General features: G+C 43.2%; 1 protein-coding gene across 1 annotated transcript in view; it reads left to right on the top strand.

Annotated features, from left to right (window-relative positions):
• LOC144828035 (lectin-like) overlaps nt 1-16,146 on the top strand; it is a 333,296-nt gene that overhangs the window by 187,208 nt on the left and 129,942 nt on the right. The gene's annotated exons all lie outside the window — the stretch shown is intronic.

The following is a 16,146-nucleotide window of genomic DNA, read 5'->3' as shown; positions in this document are numbered from 1 at the left end:
GCGTTGGCAGTCTACGAAGGGAAGGCTTTAGCTTCGGCAGTCTACGGCTCCGAACTATGGGGTGCCGAAAACACCAAGACCCTAGCTACTGCGGAGAACAAGTTCATTAGGGACTTAGTCTCACTCCCAGTTTCAACCCCCTTGACACCACTATTTTTCGATATGGGTAAAAAAACAATTACAGATAAAGTCCAACTAAGGCCGCTGTTATACTGGGTGCGCCTTAGAAGGACACAAGAACTAGCACAATACGCTCGAGTGTTGGACGAGTTAATCTCTCTAAATGTCACAAACAAAATAAAGTGGCTAAATAACCTCAAAACGCTGGCAATTTCCATAGGTTTGGGAGAGTTCTGGGTCTCACAATGCCCCCCCGCCAAACAAGTTGTCAAAAAACTTTATTGGGATTGGGTTGAGGCTAAGGTCAACTCTAACTCAAACCAGGGAACCCTGACGTCCAACTTTTTGGATCATAAACCTTCAAGGAAGCTAGAACCTTTCCTGGATTTTATCCAAATACCTAGAGATAGAACTTTGTTTTTGAAATTACGACATGGTACCCTGCCCCTTAAAAAATTCATGGAAGGGTGGAAGACCAAGGGAGGGCATGACTTGAACTGCCCTGGCTGCCCATGTCCAGAGGAAACCCTCGGCCACTTTATGTTTGCATGTACAGCCTATAAGCATGTTAGAGCTAAATGGTTGAAACCAGTATGCAGGGACTTAGGAGTGAAGGATCACAGATTAGCCCTGCGTATTATTTCAACCAACACTGTTTCCATGTTTATTATTTGTGGGGTCGCCAAATATCTAGCGGGTGCCTGGCTAATTCGCTCAAGGTTGTTGGGCAATGTACAACTCTTTTTTTAGAAAGAATGTATTGTTTTTAACTTTGTTTTTACCCTTGTTGTTCTGGATGGAATTGTAGTACTATTGGATGGATTGTTTTATGTATTTTTCTTTTTTAAATGTTTGTACTTTTATGATATATATCTATCGAATAAAGTATTACAACGAATAGGCTGAGTCTTTTCTACCCAATAAAAGCTGCATACCCTGTGTAGTTAGTCTGGAGCCAGGGCCAGGAAGGGAGGGCACCTATGCATTCAAAGGCATGCCACTAGAAGCCTCTCCACACTTTACAGGCACAACTGGGATAAATACTGTACCTCAGACACCACTACTTCAGTATACTTTGGGACCTGTGAGTACTCTGCCAGGAAGAAGGAATAATGTGCTGCTACAAACACTGCCACTCTGCCGGAGTGTTACTCTGAAGGAACTGCTACCCTGGTATACCAACCTGCCACCCTCCCACATGGGTGAGAAGGAATGCACCTGCATCTCCAGCCTCAGCTATCTCTGTTGCTCCTGTTGGCCCTGTCGTTGTCAACCCACCATCCTAGTCTGTGTCCTTCCTTTCAAGTTTTGTTTCTGCCCACAGGTTTGCCCTGTTCTCACCTCTTCCGCTATGGTCTTTGGAGGTTTACTATTGCTCCCCTAGTCTAACAGACAGGATGGAGCCACCTGTTTATCCAGACTTAGTTTCACCAGACAGGGCGGAAACACCTGTTTATGCAGACTTGTTTTTACCAGCTGCCTGTTTACCCAGACTTGTTTTTACCAGCTGCCCAAATTCAAATACTGTTTCTTACATAACAGAATGTAGCCACCTGTTTAACAGACTTGTTTTGGCATCTGTTTAAAAACGTGCCACCTTTATAACTGGAAGCAGCCATACAGTTCACATTGTTTTGACAGCTGTTGTTTTTATAAAAGACATGCCTCTAGCATAACCGGAGGAGCCAGACAGTTCTAGACCATTCTTGTGTCATACAGGTGTTTATATAAATGCACACTTGCATCAGAAACCTGCTCTGCTTCGTAGATGGTGGAGAGAAGAGCTGCACTCTACTCAATCTCTCAGAATCTGAGAATACTTACCAGATCATCAACTTCCAGCTGGAGTTTCCGAACCTGATGCAAGCTGGAATCTCTGCTGAGCTCAGCACTGTTTCAACAGCAATGTAAAATAAGGAAAACAACAAAAGTAAGCTAATTTAAACTTCTTTCTGGATGGTTCAAAAGTACAGATAGCATTTGATTAGAGGGGAAAGCATCTTTGGTGGAATGGAAGCGATATCCAAGGCTACTGTTCTGTGACACATATAATTGCATTAAAAGGATTTGGATTTTAAAATTTGTTTGCAGGTCTCTTGAAGCAGGACATGTGTCACATTTGCAATTCAGAATCAAATCCAAGAGGATTGCCCACATTAGGAGAGGATTGATAGTAATTTAAGACTAGAGCCAGATCCTCAAAGAACCATATTGGACTAGTCTTTGAAAGAGGTGGGTGATAAACATTAAAACAAGTAAAAGCATAGAACAGTAACTTATTACATAGTACTATGATCCTCCTAGTAATAGTGTTTCGCTCTTTTAGAATACGTACCGTGAAGTAGGTGGTCTACTACAGAGGGCAGCACTTGATGAAAGGGGGCAACCAGATCTCCAGAAGCTGAACCGCCATTGATTTTTCTGTTATTTTGTCCCATCTCTCTAACCCCCTTTGAAGACTCTTCCTGGTTGAGTGCTGTAACCGCAACATCAAGAGAAGGGATAGGAGAGAGAGGAGGGGGAGCTACACATCGCCCCTGTCGAAAATCTTGGTCTTTCGGTTAGTGGCGAGTATCACACCAGTTGGCTGGAATCCTGATTAGAAGACTCAGGGATATGAGGCTTCCATCAACCTTGCACCTGCACCTGCAATCTGCTCTCTGTGAGTCTAACCTGCCAAGAGGTGCCATCCCAGTCCTAGACCCATGGGCTTAAGGAGCTCTGCCAACCGGTGGATCCAGCAGAACTGATGCATTGCCTCTGCTGCACAGCGCAAAACTAAGCAGAACCGCTACCCCACCACTGCTTTGTTGATTGGACCTGTCGTAAAGATCTGCAATGCATTGCAGCCTCATCAGAGCCACAACTGCCAGGGGCATCCTTGGTGCCAGACTTCACATCCTTCATCAAAGGAACCCTCAAAAACAACTTCGAACTCCGCATCACAATCTCGCAAACTTCTTGGAACCAACGTTTTGCCTTGACTATGTGCCGCATCCTCAATGATGGACTGCACATTGAAGGGTTATTTATGGACTCCTCAACGATGAGGCAGATCCTTGCATCAGAGCATCAGCGCCAACACATCTCTTTGGCTGCGTGACTCATTTTCATCCCAGATCCATGCAATGCTCCGCAAACCTAAATTTAATGGCAGGAAGAAATGGTACTGTGTTCACTGCATCCCCATAGTTGGCCTGCACTCCATTGTGTTCGGCCTGAACTTGTGACTTTGTCCCTGTCTTGACAAATATCCACTGTTTGTATTTTGTGCTTGTTAGCAATATTTCTGCTAAAATCTATAAAATTGAATATCTCCAGTTATACTGATTGTTTTGGTCTTGCTCTATTTATTAAGGAAAGATCGGTTTGCTGAATGAGTCACTGCACTCCTTGAATCCGATCAATGCTCCAAAGTGGTTGGCCATATTTTTTTACTTTGAACCAGTCTTGCACATCTAGTAGTCTGCAGTTGCTGCTTTGACCTTTTAGGTTCTAGTTTGTACTAAAATCTTTAAAAATTCATAGCCCTATTTTACTCTTTACATTTTTGTTCTTTTGGTGTCAAATAATGTATTGAAATGTACTCTATTTTTCTAACTTAGTTTAGGATCCATTATGTGTGGGGATTTTCAATTTATTACTGTTTAAAGTTCTGCACCAATACTTTACACATTTCTTGGAAGTTAAGCCTGACTGCTCTCTGTGAAGGTTAATTTGGGATTGCGTGTGCCTTACCCTGACAAGGATTGTGGTTGCTCCTTGGCCAGAGCTCACGCCCCAGTCAACCAACATCCCAAATTTCTTACATTGGTGACCAGCAGTGAGGATCAGGACTTGTGTTTGTGCAATGCTATGCAGTGATTTGGTGTACACTACCATCTGATATCTGAGACCAATTCAAGTTTAAATTCTCCCTAATTGGCCCCTTTTATTTTTCTAAATGCTCCCTCTGAATATAGTACCTGAATACACCTCTTTAAGCATGGAGTTTGAACTGGCTAGCATTGAGTCCTACACTGGGGCCCAGCTCAAGAAATTCTTCAAGGAAAGGGGACTGCCAGCTAAGGGCACCACCAGGAACGTGGAGTTCTGAGGGCCTGGGAAGAAGCCCATCAGTCACGGGTTGAAGCCACAGATTAGGATAATGGAATGAAAGGGCCTGAAAAGGATATTCCTGAGTTACCACCTGCAGTTGAGAGGGATGACTTGACCCCTGAAGGGGAGCCTTCTGCCAGGACAGGGAGCAGTGTCTTTCCTCCCAGCACGTTCCCAGAGGAGCTGGCAGAGAGGAAGGAGGAGAGAGCAGTCAAGCTGCAGATGGCCCCATTGTGGATAGAGGAAAGGAAACAAGCCATTGAGGAGAAGAAGGCTTAGAGAGCTTTGGAGGGTAAACATGTGTTGCTGGCTCATGAACAGAGTCATAAGGAGCTGGATATCCAGGCCAGACAGGCAGAGTCCAGCAGTGATGATAGCAGCATTTCTACAGTGCCCTCTGGAGACAAGAGGGTCCATATTCCTAGGGGCCTGATGCCTACTTTGTTGTGGGGGACAGTACTGATAAGTAGTTTGAGGCTTATGAGATTGCTTTCAGATGCACAGGATCCCTGAGGGGGATTAAGAGGCTAGTCTTTGGAACCACATCCCTAGTGAAGGGTGGGACACCCTACTGGCCCTAGAGGAGGGGGACATGATGAGGTATTCTCCCAAGAAGGAAGCCTGTATCAGAAAATATGATGGCATCCCTGAGAAGTACAGGCAGAATGTTTGGGATAGCCAGATGCTGCCCCAACAAACCTGGGTGGATTGTGTGGATTTCTTTCTTGTATGGTTAGGTGAAAGGCAGTGAAATAGTTGATTGCAAAGGTGCTCATGTTGAGTCTTGGTTTTGCAAACCCGTGCCCATACTTAATTGACAATAAGCTCACTGATCCCAGAGAGTTTGCTAAGAAGACAGACTGCTAGTCAGCACCAGGTTGAACATGTACTTTTAAGTTTTAGATATCCTGGTAGTGAAAACCTCTTGCACCGCAAGGCCAACCTCTCATAGGATACTATTGGAAGTACCATATTACTTTTTTTAAATGTAATTGCCAAATAGGAACAGGTAACGCTTTCCTGTTAGGTGTCTCTGGAATCACAATTTATCCTAAGTTATGGTGTAGTCAGATTTTAAGTCAGAATTCTAAAAATGCCACTTTTAGAAAGTTTGGGCTGAACTGTTTCCATGAGGCACTGGGTCAGGCTGATTTGCATATGGCCATGTCTGAACTGGAGTGGCGCAGTGAGCTAAAGAATGATGATGGAATACACCTAGATCAGTTGACTGGGGGTGAGTGCTTGCATTGTTCAACACTCCATCCGTCATCCCCTTTGGTTTTGCTTTGTTTGCCCTAAGTTGTCAGGGTATGCCCAGACGTGGGTCCCTTGCCCACTTTGCCACTGGATGCAAGCTAGCCTGGCTGATGACGGCTGACTAGCCAGAAAACGGTCCCAGGATGCTTGTTTCCGGTCCAGGGAAGACATAGCTTGGCAGTTTTGGCTGGACTGTTCCCATGAGGCACTGGGTCAGGCTGATTTGCATATGGCCATGTCTGAACTGGGGTGTCAGAGTGAGCTAAAGAATGATGATGGATTAAACCCAGATCAGTTGACTGGGGGTGAGTGCTTGCATTGTTCATCACTCCGTCCGTCATCCCCTTTGGTTTTACTTTTACCGCTGTGAGACATCCTCTGACCAGTGCCTTAATTTATGGGCTATGAGGTGTTTTGGCAGAGAATGGGACCTATTCTGGTGAACACTAAGAAAAATACGAAGATTTCTTCACATGCGGGGGAGAGGAAATAAATAATGCATGGAACCTACCCGGCAGGATTAGCTGATCCACCATCCTTAACAGGGCGGTCTCGCTCATATCTCCATCTGGTGGCCTCAGTTCTCGGTTTTACGGTGCTGAGACTCTTTTTGCGGCACCAAATAAGTAAGGACCTTTCCAGTGCTCAGGACGGAGGTAGCAAAGCACAGAAGCAATCCACCATTGTGGCAGAGACGGACTCTGCTTGCCTCACTGAGCAGATGGCCCCGAAAAATGCAGCAGCGGTCGCAGCCGCCTCCAAAACTCGAGCGGCTAAGCAAGCCCTCCGCGACCTTAAACTGGCAGCGAGACGCGCTGGAGGGTCCGTGACAGATGAAGTTACCGGCCGCGATGTTTCACAAGTGCAGATACATCATAAACATCAAAAACATCCTAAGCTGGCAAAAACTCCTACCACACCGGGCCCGGGTCCCTCGGTGGTGGATCTATTACGAAAAAAGCCTGCCGGCCCCGCTCCTGCAGCGACTGCTCCCTCCCCCTACGCTCACCACGCAACAAGCGGGACGATGATTGCAGCAGCTCCCGCGGCTCTCACCAGTGCGGATTTGCTGTCTACTCTTCCTGCTCTTCCTGCAGAATCAGCCTCAGCCTCGGCCTCCGGAGCAGCTGTCGTTACAGAAGCTGCAGAAGCCGACCCAACTGTGCAGTCACAGGCTACTGCACACATCCAGGTGAATGGGGGATCAACGGACATGTCAGGGGTGCCTGGTACAGAATCAATACCTGCAAGGCCAACAACGCAAGTAGCATCAGCAGATGGGCTGGAACTGATCCAGAAGGAAGGTAGGCCTGCACTTGTACCGCACCTAGCACAGGCCACATCCACCCTCCATAATGCCATATCTTCTCTGAGCCTCAACACTACAGTACTAACTCCAGTGCACCCCCAGACGAATATCCTGCCTCCTGAGACTGTCTCTCCTAGTCTAATTAACGAGGATGCCAACTCTTGGCAGCATAAAAGCAGTGAGCAGGTTCTAGTAGTCCCTCCATGTGATCTTAAAGGGGGGATGGGCATAGCGTCGGACACAGACAAGGGACCATCCGAGTTTTTCACCATCTCTGAAGGGGCTGAGGATCCCATATTGTCTCAAGACCTAGACATAGACTCAGACTCCTATTCCTATTCCTATTCTGACTCTGATCTTCATACGGGCTCTAATGTGAGTTCACGGGAAAGTGACCCTGATGCTGCCATGGGCGAATCCAGAGATAGGAGGCACACAGTGCTAAGAAAGAAAAAAAGCCATCACGGCGTTGATGGTCCGCTTTGGGACTATTCTCCAGCAATAGCTTCTAGCTCGCAGGATCCCTCCTCCAGAGCCCATATCGATGGTACCCCCTTTCTTGAACAGCAAAATGCCACTTTAACATCTGTTATGGACACGGTGCTTCAAGCGATAGCTTCCCATAGAGAACAGACTTCAAAGGATGGGCGTAGGGCTCAACAAGCATTACACAAAGTTCAATGCGTAGTGCGTAAACTTTCCAAATCAGTTGCCGCCTCTAATGCAAGATTGATCGATATGGAGGATCGCATAGTAATAAATGAAGCTGAAGCCACTGTTGTAAAAGAGCAAGTAGACGCTCATGATGCAGAACTTAAGGACGTTAGGTGGAAACTGGAGGAAATGGAAAACCGTATGCGACGCAATAACCTCAGAATACTAGGTATTCCGGAAAAAATTGAGGGTGACAATGTACGCGCATTTGTGATCCAGCTATTCAAGGATACATTCCCCGAATTGTCCACCTGGAACTGGGAGCTAGAGGTCCAACGCGTTCACAGAACACCGTTTACATTAAGGGCCTCAATTTCGCAAGGCAAATATCCAAGGGCAATCTTAGTTTATTTTGGAAACTTCCTTCTCCGTCAAGCTATTGCTGAGAAAGCAAGACCAGATGCCCATCGATCTAGAGGTGAAATTTCATACTTTGTAAGGCCCGATTTCTGCCACACTACGGTGGAGCAGAGGTGGCGGCTCCGTCAACTGATTAAGCCTTTTCTGGAGAAAAAGACTCAGGTTTACCTGAATAATCCAGCCACACTTAAAGTCATCTATAAGGGCCAAGCCAAGTTTTTCACCTCGGAAATTAAAGCAAAGGACTTCCTAGACAGTCTGAACTAAAGCCACATCTAATCACTTCTTTATGACACTGGGCCTTATCGCTCAAACTTGGTGGAATTAAATCCAACCGACATACAAGTCAAGGACCTAGAAGTCTATTTGATTCGGGAAATAGTTGTAAAAATATCCTTAATGGCATTACATATTTGATATTTCTAGATATTTTCTAACCGGCTCTAGGGCTATCTAGCCTCTCGGACTCAGAGATAGCTGGCGCACGATCTGTACTGATCTTTTCTGATTCTTTATAAGGTCCTATAAGGTCCTCTATAAGGTTCCACTCTCCTTTTATATTTCTTCTTTTCTTTTTCTGCACCTCTTTCGCACCTCTTTTTTTTTCTTAGCCCAATTAAGGGTTGTTAGAAGATATAAGATTTATATGTGTGGCACTGGGTAGGGGTGTCTCTCCATCACAACAGACTCTTGTTAGAGTCTAAATGCCTCATTGGGCGGATTGTGGGGGGGGGGGGTTGGGGAGGGGGAGGGTAGGAAAGGGGAGGGGGGGGAAATGCAAAAAAATGTGCAAATTCATTCGAAAGGTAAAATATATGCAAAGATTTTATATGGATTGGTACCAATATGGCAGAAAGCAAAGAACCAGTATAAAATATATAGTTAGCTGCTACTCACGTGATCAATATATTAAAACCGGGCTGTGCTTGTATCATGTTAAATGGGGAGAGTGAGTTTATGTACATGGAATGTGGCAGGCCTTAATGATAGAAGTAAAAGGGCTCAGTTATTTCAGCTAACACGTCAGAACCCTGTAGACATACTTTGCCTGCAAGAAACACACATCGTAGCTGCTGACAGAGAACTACTTAAATTACCGGGGTATAACCTCATGGTAGCCACAACCCAATCATCTAAAACCAGAGGAGTAGCTATTCTTGCTAAAACTATAATGGGTCTCCCGACTCGTAGATTGGCTGATAAAAATGGTAGATGGGCCATAGCTCAACTAAAATTCGGTCTTACGATATGTGCAATATATGGTTCAAACATTGATGATCCTACTATCTTTCAAGAGCTAGAAATTGAATTGGCTTCCTGGACAGGTCCACTAATTTTTTGTGGAGATTTTAATCTCGATGTAGGAGTACTCGTCGATAACCGCTTGTCCGTAAATTACAAAGGGCGCAAACCAAAGGTATTTAACGCACTAAGGCAGCTGATGGAAAGTCATAACTTACTTGTTATGTGGGATTTGTCAGGTAAAAATACTGATGGTCACACATAATTTTCTCATCCCCACAATAAATATGTTCGAATCGACTACGTTATGTCATCTTTAGAGGGTCTGGCTATTATTGATATAATTAAGTCCCCCAAAACGATTTCGGATCATAATGCACTTAACTTCATCTTTGACACTGCCAAATTGGTAAAACCAAAGACCAAATGGACCTTTGACAGAAGACTTTTGGTCAATCAGGAATATATCATACACATGAAAAGATGGGCTCAAGGCTTTTTCGATTGTAATCGGTTTAGTGCGTCAAGAATAATGGTCTGGGACTGTTTTAAAGCCGCAATAAGGGGAGAAACTATCTCATTTGTAGCTAATAAAAGGAAGAATGAGGATAATATTAATGCACAGCTCATGCAAGAACTTTCTGATCTTGAGACCCATCATGCCACCCAGATAGGTCAGGGTGTCTCAACTTCAGAAACCTTCAAAAAAATACTGATTCTAAAGAACGAAATTAATAATTCTTTAATCCAGAAAGCTGCCGAAACCTATCAAGCAAATAAAACCAAGCTATATGAATCAGGGGAAAATGTTGGCAGGCAGCTAGCATTACGAACACGCCAAAAACAATCATATAGTAGCATAAAGATGATTGAATTTGAGGGCAAGGAATACACATCCACGCAGGATATTGTAAATATATTCCAAAAATATTATCAGAAACTTTATCACAGTGATGTTTCATACTCTGATGCGGATATTACAACATTCTTGAACAGCTGGCTCCCAGATCAAGACTCAAGTTCTAGGATTGATGATAGGGTCAAAGCAAATCTGGACAGAGAAATCACGTTTACGGAGGTAGAGATCGCCTTATCCGAACTTGCCAATGGCAAAGCGGCAGGCCCTGACAAAATTCCTCTAGATTTATATAAAATCCTAGGGAGTCAAATAATACCCTTTTTATTAGATTTGTTTCTCGGAGTACAGTACCACTCAGTTCCACCGGACTCCTGGAAACAAACGAATATAGTAATTTTCCACAAAAAAGGAAAACCATCTCATCTCCCCTCATCATATAGACCGATATCCTTGATAAACTCTGACTCAAAGCTGTATGCCAAAATACTAGCTAATCGGTTGAGTATGGTCATCAAACATCTCGTATCCCCTTGGCAACACGGCTTTATTCCCGGAAAGGGCACTACAGATCATACCAGGAGAGCCATTACCCTCTTTGATATCATGGGCACCACGGGGGGCGAGATGGCGATGATTCTCCTCGATGCCGAAAAGGCTTTCGATCGAGTATCATGGCAGTTTCTATGGAACATCTTGGAACGAAAGAATTTTGGAAACAACTTCATTAAAGCCATTAAAGCCATATATATCAACCCTAGGGCAAACATCTCTATATGCAGCGCTGAGTCAGAGTTTATTGAGGTACAAAGAGGTACAAGGCAGGGGTGCCCATGCTCCCCGATTTTATTTGCCTTATACATAGATCCCCTCATTCAGAAACTCTTTTTGACACCCTCAATCCAACCAGTTAAAGTAGGCTCATATTCCACCAAAGTCATGGCATACGCTGATCACGTTGCCATTATAACCACCAATCCTGCCGATGCAATTCGGGAAATTGAATTAGTTACCCAGGCCTTTGGCACTTACTCAGGATATTCTCTAAATAGGGATAAAACTATGGTGTTAGCTACTAAAAATATTCAATATGAAAGTCCTCTTAAAGTTAAAGAGGCTACATACTTAGGAGTATGCCTGTCTACTGAGGTGGATAAAATTAATTATCTGAATTACACCCCCCTCATTGATAAAATTAAAAAAGATCTTAAAAGAATAGACAACCTACATTTATCTATAATTGGAAGGGCAAATGATATAAAAATGAATATTTTTCCACGGATTCTCTACCTTTTTAGAGCAATCCCGCTGTTAGCGGGAGCTAACTTCATTAAGACCATCGATTCTACCATCTCTAAATTTATGTGGAGTTATGGTAAGATAAGAAGAGCCCTCCGCTTGATGTCGCTACCACAGGATAGAGGAGGACTAGCTATTCCTAATCTAGAACTATATCTATGGGCAACATTAATTCAATCTATGGATCCCCTACTTACTGATAAAAAAATTATTATTTCATTGCCCCCAGACTTATATATCCCTTCGATCTATGAACTTAGCCTTGGTGATAAGTGCAAGGGGTTATTTTTAAGGCAGGGAGAGCCCTCGTATTATAAAAAAAATTAAACTGAAGACAGTTCTAGATGCATGGGCTGTGTGGAAAGCTATCTCTAAATATCTATCTATTCCCACTTTTACAAAATATACCCCTTTGTGGCATAGCAAGATTATTTCCCCCTCTCTTAATTATACTACCTCGCAGAGGTGGGAGCGTCTAGGTATCAGCACAGTCGGTGACTTTTTAGGACATAATATCCCCATCTCTTTTGAATCTTTCCAAGAAAAATACTCCATTCCCACTTATGATTTTCTCAAATATTTTTAAATATTGTCGAGTATTCGCAACGTTATACCAATAATAGTACTAGATAACTTGCCACTTTTTGAAGCTATAGGTAAAAAAACTACAAGAATAGGGGCTCTTTATCAGATGCTGATGGATAAAACCCCTGATGATTTCGAACGAACCGAACAATCCTGGGCTGTAAAACTAGCAAACCCCAATGTCGATATCGATCTCTCAATTGCTCTTTCAACAAAATACTTTATAGCTTCCAACTTAAAAGCACAATACTATAGAGTTATATACAATTTATACTACACACCGGCAAAATTATTTGCTTGGGGTCTCCGGGCCGACGATAACTGCCCAAGATGCAAACAACCACTGGCCAATCTATTACATATGTTCTCAGAATGCTCGGAACTGACAAGGTTAAAGATCATGATACTCGAGTTTTGGGCCCAGGTCTTTGGACATCAGATAAGAGACTCATTAACTCTGTATATATTAGGCCATGATGACTCTCTGGGTCATAATAGTGAGGAACAAGCTGTTTTGTTTCTGGGGTACGCCGTTTTTCGTATCATTCTGGCAGCTCGTTGGAAAGACCCGGAACCCCCTACTTTCAGTATGTGGCTAAGTCGATTCCTCTCAATTTATAAACAAGAAATTGCAATATATGCTACTAGAGGTAGAAAAGTAAGAGCAGTCGGAGCACAGATCTGGGACCCCATCTCTAGATGGTATACTAATGAGAGGGGCTATTCAGATTCTGCCAGTGATTAATCAATTTGATTCTTAGATTCTTGTTTTCTATTTTCTATATCCTTTCTTTTGTATGTTGTAACTATGCCATTGATACTTTAAATGTTTCTTATACTATATTCGTTATCTAAGTTTTGATATGAATTGCTATATTTTGTATTCTGTTTTTCTCCAGGAATTTGTATGAATTTGCCAATAAAAAAAAGTTTAAAAAAAAGGAAAAAGTGGTTTTACTTTTAGAAAGTTGGCATTGCTATTTAGTGCCTGGAGCCTGTCTCTGCATTGCATGACTGGGGGTGAGTGACAGTTGGGCTTAGTGTATTTCTCCTAGACAGCCACACACAATAGAGAGCCTAGGTGTTGATTGGATGGACCATAACTAGCAGGAGGGAGGGATAAACCGGGCCCAGCTCAATTTACACTTGAATAGGCTGTGTCCTATCTCCACACATAGGGCTGTATACCACTTGCATTTAGTCTGGAGCCTGGGCCAGAAGCACAGGGTACCTGTGCATTTATTTCAAAGGCGGGATTCTGGAAGCCTCTCCCCACTTAAAAGACACAACTGTGAATAAATACTGGACCTCAGACACCACCAATTCAATACACCATCTATCAACCTGTGGATACTGAGTGAGGAAGAAGGACTGCTGTGCTGCTACAAAGACTGCCACTCTTCTGGACTACTGCTCTGAAGGAACTGTTGCCCTGATGTGCTGACCACTTGCCTGTTGCTCTCTCACCAGGGTGAGAAGGACTGGACCTGCATCTCTTGAACCCATAGTAACTCCAATGGCTAGTTGACTGGCCTTCTCATCTGAAGCCTCAGGATCATAACTGGCATCTAACAATCTTGCACCTGCACCTAGACTCTGCCTCTTGTGAGTCTATCATTTGAAGTGGTGCCACCCCAGTCCCGGACCCTTGGAAATGGGCTTAAGGTGCTCTGCCAACCTGTGGATCCAGCAGTGCCAATGAACTGCCATATGTATTGAACCCTTCACAAAGACCTGCAATGTATCGCAGGCTCATCAGAACTGTCATTGTGCGAGGCGTCCTCAGCAATCCTCAGCATAGACCCTTGCATCCCTAGGCATCCTCTACCTTTCATTTGTCCCAGGAGTTTGTGCTACCATTCCTTTTCCATGTCCGTCTACAGAGCAAGGGACAATTTGCATACTATATAGATCATAGAGCAATTTCTCTGTATTGAAATAACTCCCTGTTTTGGAAAGGTGAACTTTATCTTTTTTACTTTTAGCTTATCCAACAGGGGCCACCATTCTTCTTCTTCAACCTTAAATCGTTATAAATGGGTAGAATTGTCATAGCCCGTCAGAGTTCCATAGACAACCTTTGTACTGGCATAACTGGCATAGCAAGATGCTCCACTCAGGTTATGTCCTCCTCTTAGGTAGCTTTCAGGAGCACCTCTTTAAAAGATATCTGTGCTGTTGCAACCTGGTCTTCCCTTCACACATTGATTTCTCACTTCAGATTAAAAATGAGGAGGTTTTTTCTTCTGAGTTTGGGACAGCTGTTCTGTCCTCAGCTCATTAAGACTTTTGATTTTGTTGATTTAATAAATCACTTGAGTGTTTGATTACTTCAAGTGGCATGGTGTCATTTCTTTTTTAAAAGCATTGGTATACAGTCACTAGAATGGACTGGGATGCGTAAGATGGACGAGGTAGGTAATGGCTCGGCTACTTACCAGTAATCTTCATTACTACGAGTACTAGTCTTCCTTCTCATAGTCCTAGGTTCCCTCCCTACCTCTCTGTGAGAAAGAGGAAAGAGAAAATGGTGATATATTTTATTGCTTGATATGTCAGTAATTTTAGGCTTTCCTTTATAGGTCATGGATCATCCACTTAGTGGGTAACAGATTGTTTGGTGCAGAGTTTAAATATTTTTGCTACTGGTGAATTATATGGATGAGAAACAAAGTGCTCTCTGGCAAGGACTGGGATGAGGAAGACTATGACTTGGAGTAATGAAGATTACCGGTAAGTAACCAAATCATCAGCGTACACATAGAAACATATTTCAAGTTGACAAAGTAAGAAAACCAAAGACCTCATCAATAGATTACACAAAGAAGGCATACACTTGTAGCCTAGTGGCACACCATTTTTAAGTCTTCTACTCTTGGAAACAAAAGTTGGTATAGTACCTGGCTGAATTCTGTCAGATATGAACAACGTTGCCAGAGAAACCAAGATATGTAAGAGTTTGCTGAAGTATTGTAGCAGAAAACATATTCCACAGTACTAAAATGAAAATAAGTTGAGTGCATGTTTGACCAGCGAGGAACAGGGTTAAACTGTGTGCCTAATTAAAAAGATGTTTAAGTGCAGGAGTCAGAGTTCAGGCACAGCAGAGGCCTGTGTTTTGGAAGTCAGACTCCAGACTTACATGCAGTATAGGTTAAACTCTGCTAAGCATGGTATCATAGGTAGATCTGTTGAGCTGGAAAGTTTTAAGTTTCTTTGTGGATGTATCTTCCTCCATCCTCCTATTGCAGGTTTCCAAGAGCCCTTAGCAGATCCTTCCTCATGCGTCTGCTTTGGTTGAGGTTCCTGGCACTATGACTAACAGCTTAAACCACCTCCAAGATGCTCCAAGCTACTAATAAGTCCTGATGATGATCCCATAACCTGCTTGGGGATCGTAACGTCATCGACACCGGCACCTTTAACGCTAAACTAAAAATTAAGAAATGTGTGGAGTACTAGATGTCCTTTTTTACTGTGACTACTACTAATTAGATTTTTTTGGACATAAGTCACTTTTAGGTCACCTGCCTGTGGTAAGGAAATCGGCTGATTTCCCAATACCCTTTCTCCCCCTGCTCACTCACTGAGTATATATCGTTTTGTTGTTATTGTTTCTATATTAAATATTAAAATACTGTCTATCTAGACATATGTATACCCAATCTTGGCTATTTACATTAACTTAACTTGTAAGGGACCGCTGTCTCTGAGAATTTACTCCTACCCTTGGTCCCTTTTAGGATTACAAGGGTCCCCTTGTTCTTTTTCCAGATCTCAAGCTAACAGAAGGCAGCCGTGTGATTTGAAGATGGGTTTAAGTGGCCTATCTACCAGACAGTGTCTTTGCTTTTGATTTTTCTCCTACCTTTGTCACATGCTTTGTGATGTATGAGAGAAAAGAAACAATGTATTCTTTAGGAGGCTTGGGGCCGCAGACAAAACATATTTTGGACAACATCATACTTTGGTTAAAAAAATGGGAGTATCCTGTGGAATTTGAGAGTTTTATCTGCCAAACTACTGCAAGGATGCTACTGGTATGCCCCTTCAGGTGCCCTGTGATTTTGGCAAATGGGCCCTGAGAGTGGTACTTTATTGTTGTGGTCAGTCTGCTTCTGTCAATTAGAGTTACTTTGTATATTTTTAACTCTGCACCTCTCAAAGTAACTGAGACTGCTGCTTTTCAATCTCTAACTTACTGAGTATCCGCATAACACATAGGTTTCACCTGCCAGGTCTACAATTTGTGACCCTCTTTGATTGTAATGCTTGTTATTCCTGTAGTCTGTGTCTACTTTGCATC

The sequence above is a fragment of the Lissotriton helveticus genome, chromosome 4_1 (assembly GCF_964261635.1).
Source record: "Lissotriton helveticus chromosome 4_1, aLisHel1.1, whole genome shotgun sequence".
NCBI lineage: Eukaryota > Metazoa > Chordata > Amphibia > Caudata > Salamandridae > Lissotriton > Lissotriton helveticus.
This window is presented reverse-complemented; position numbering and strand designations above follow the sequence as displayed.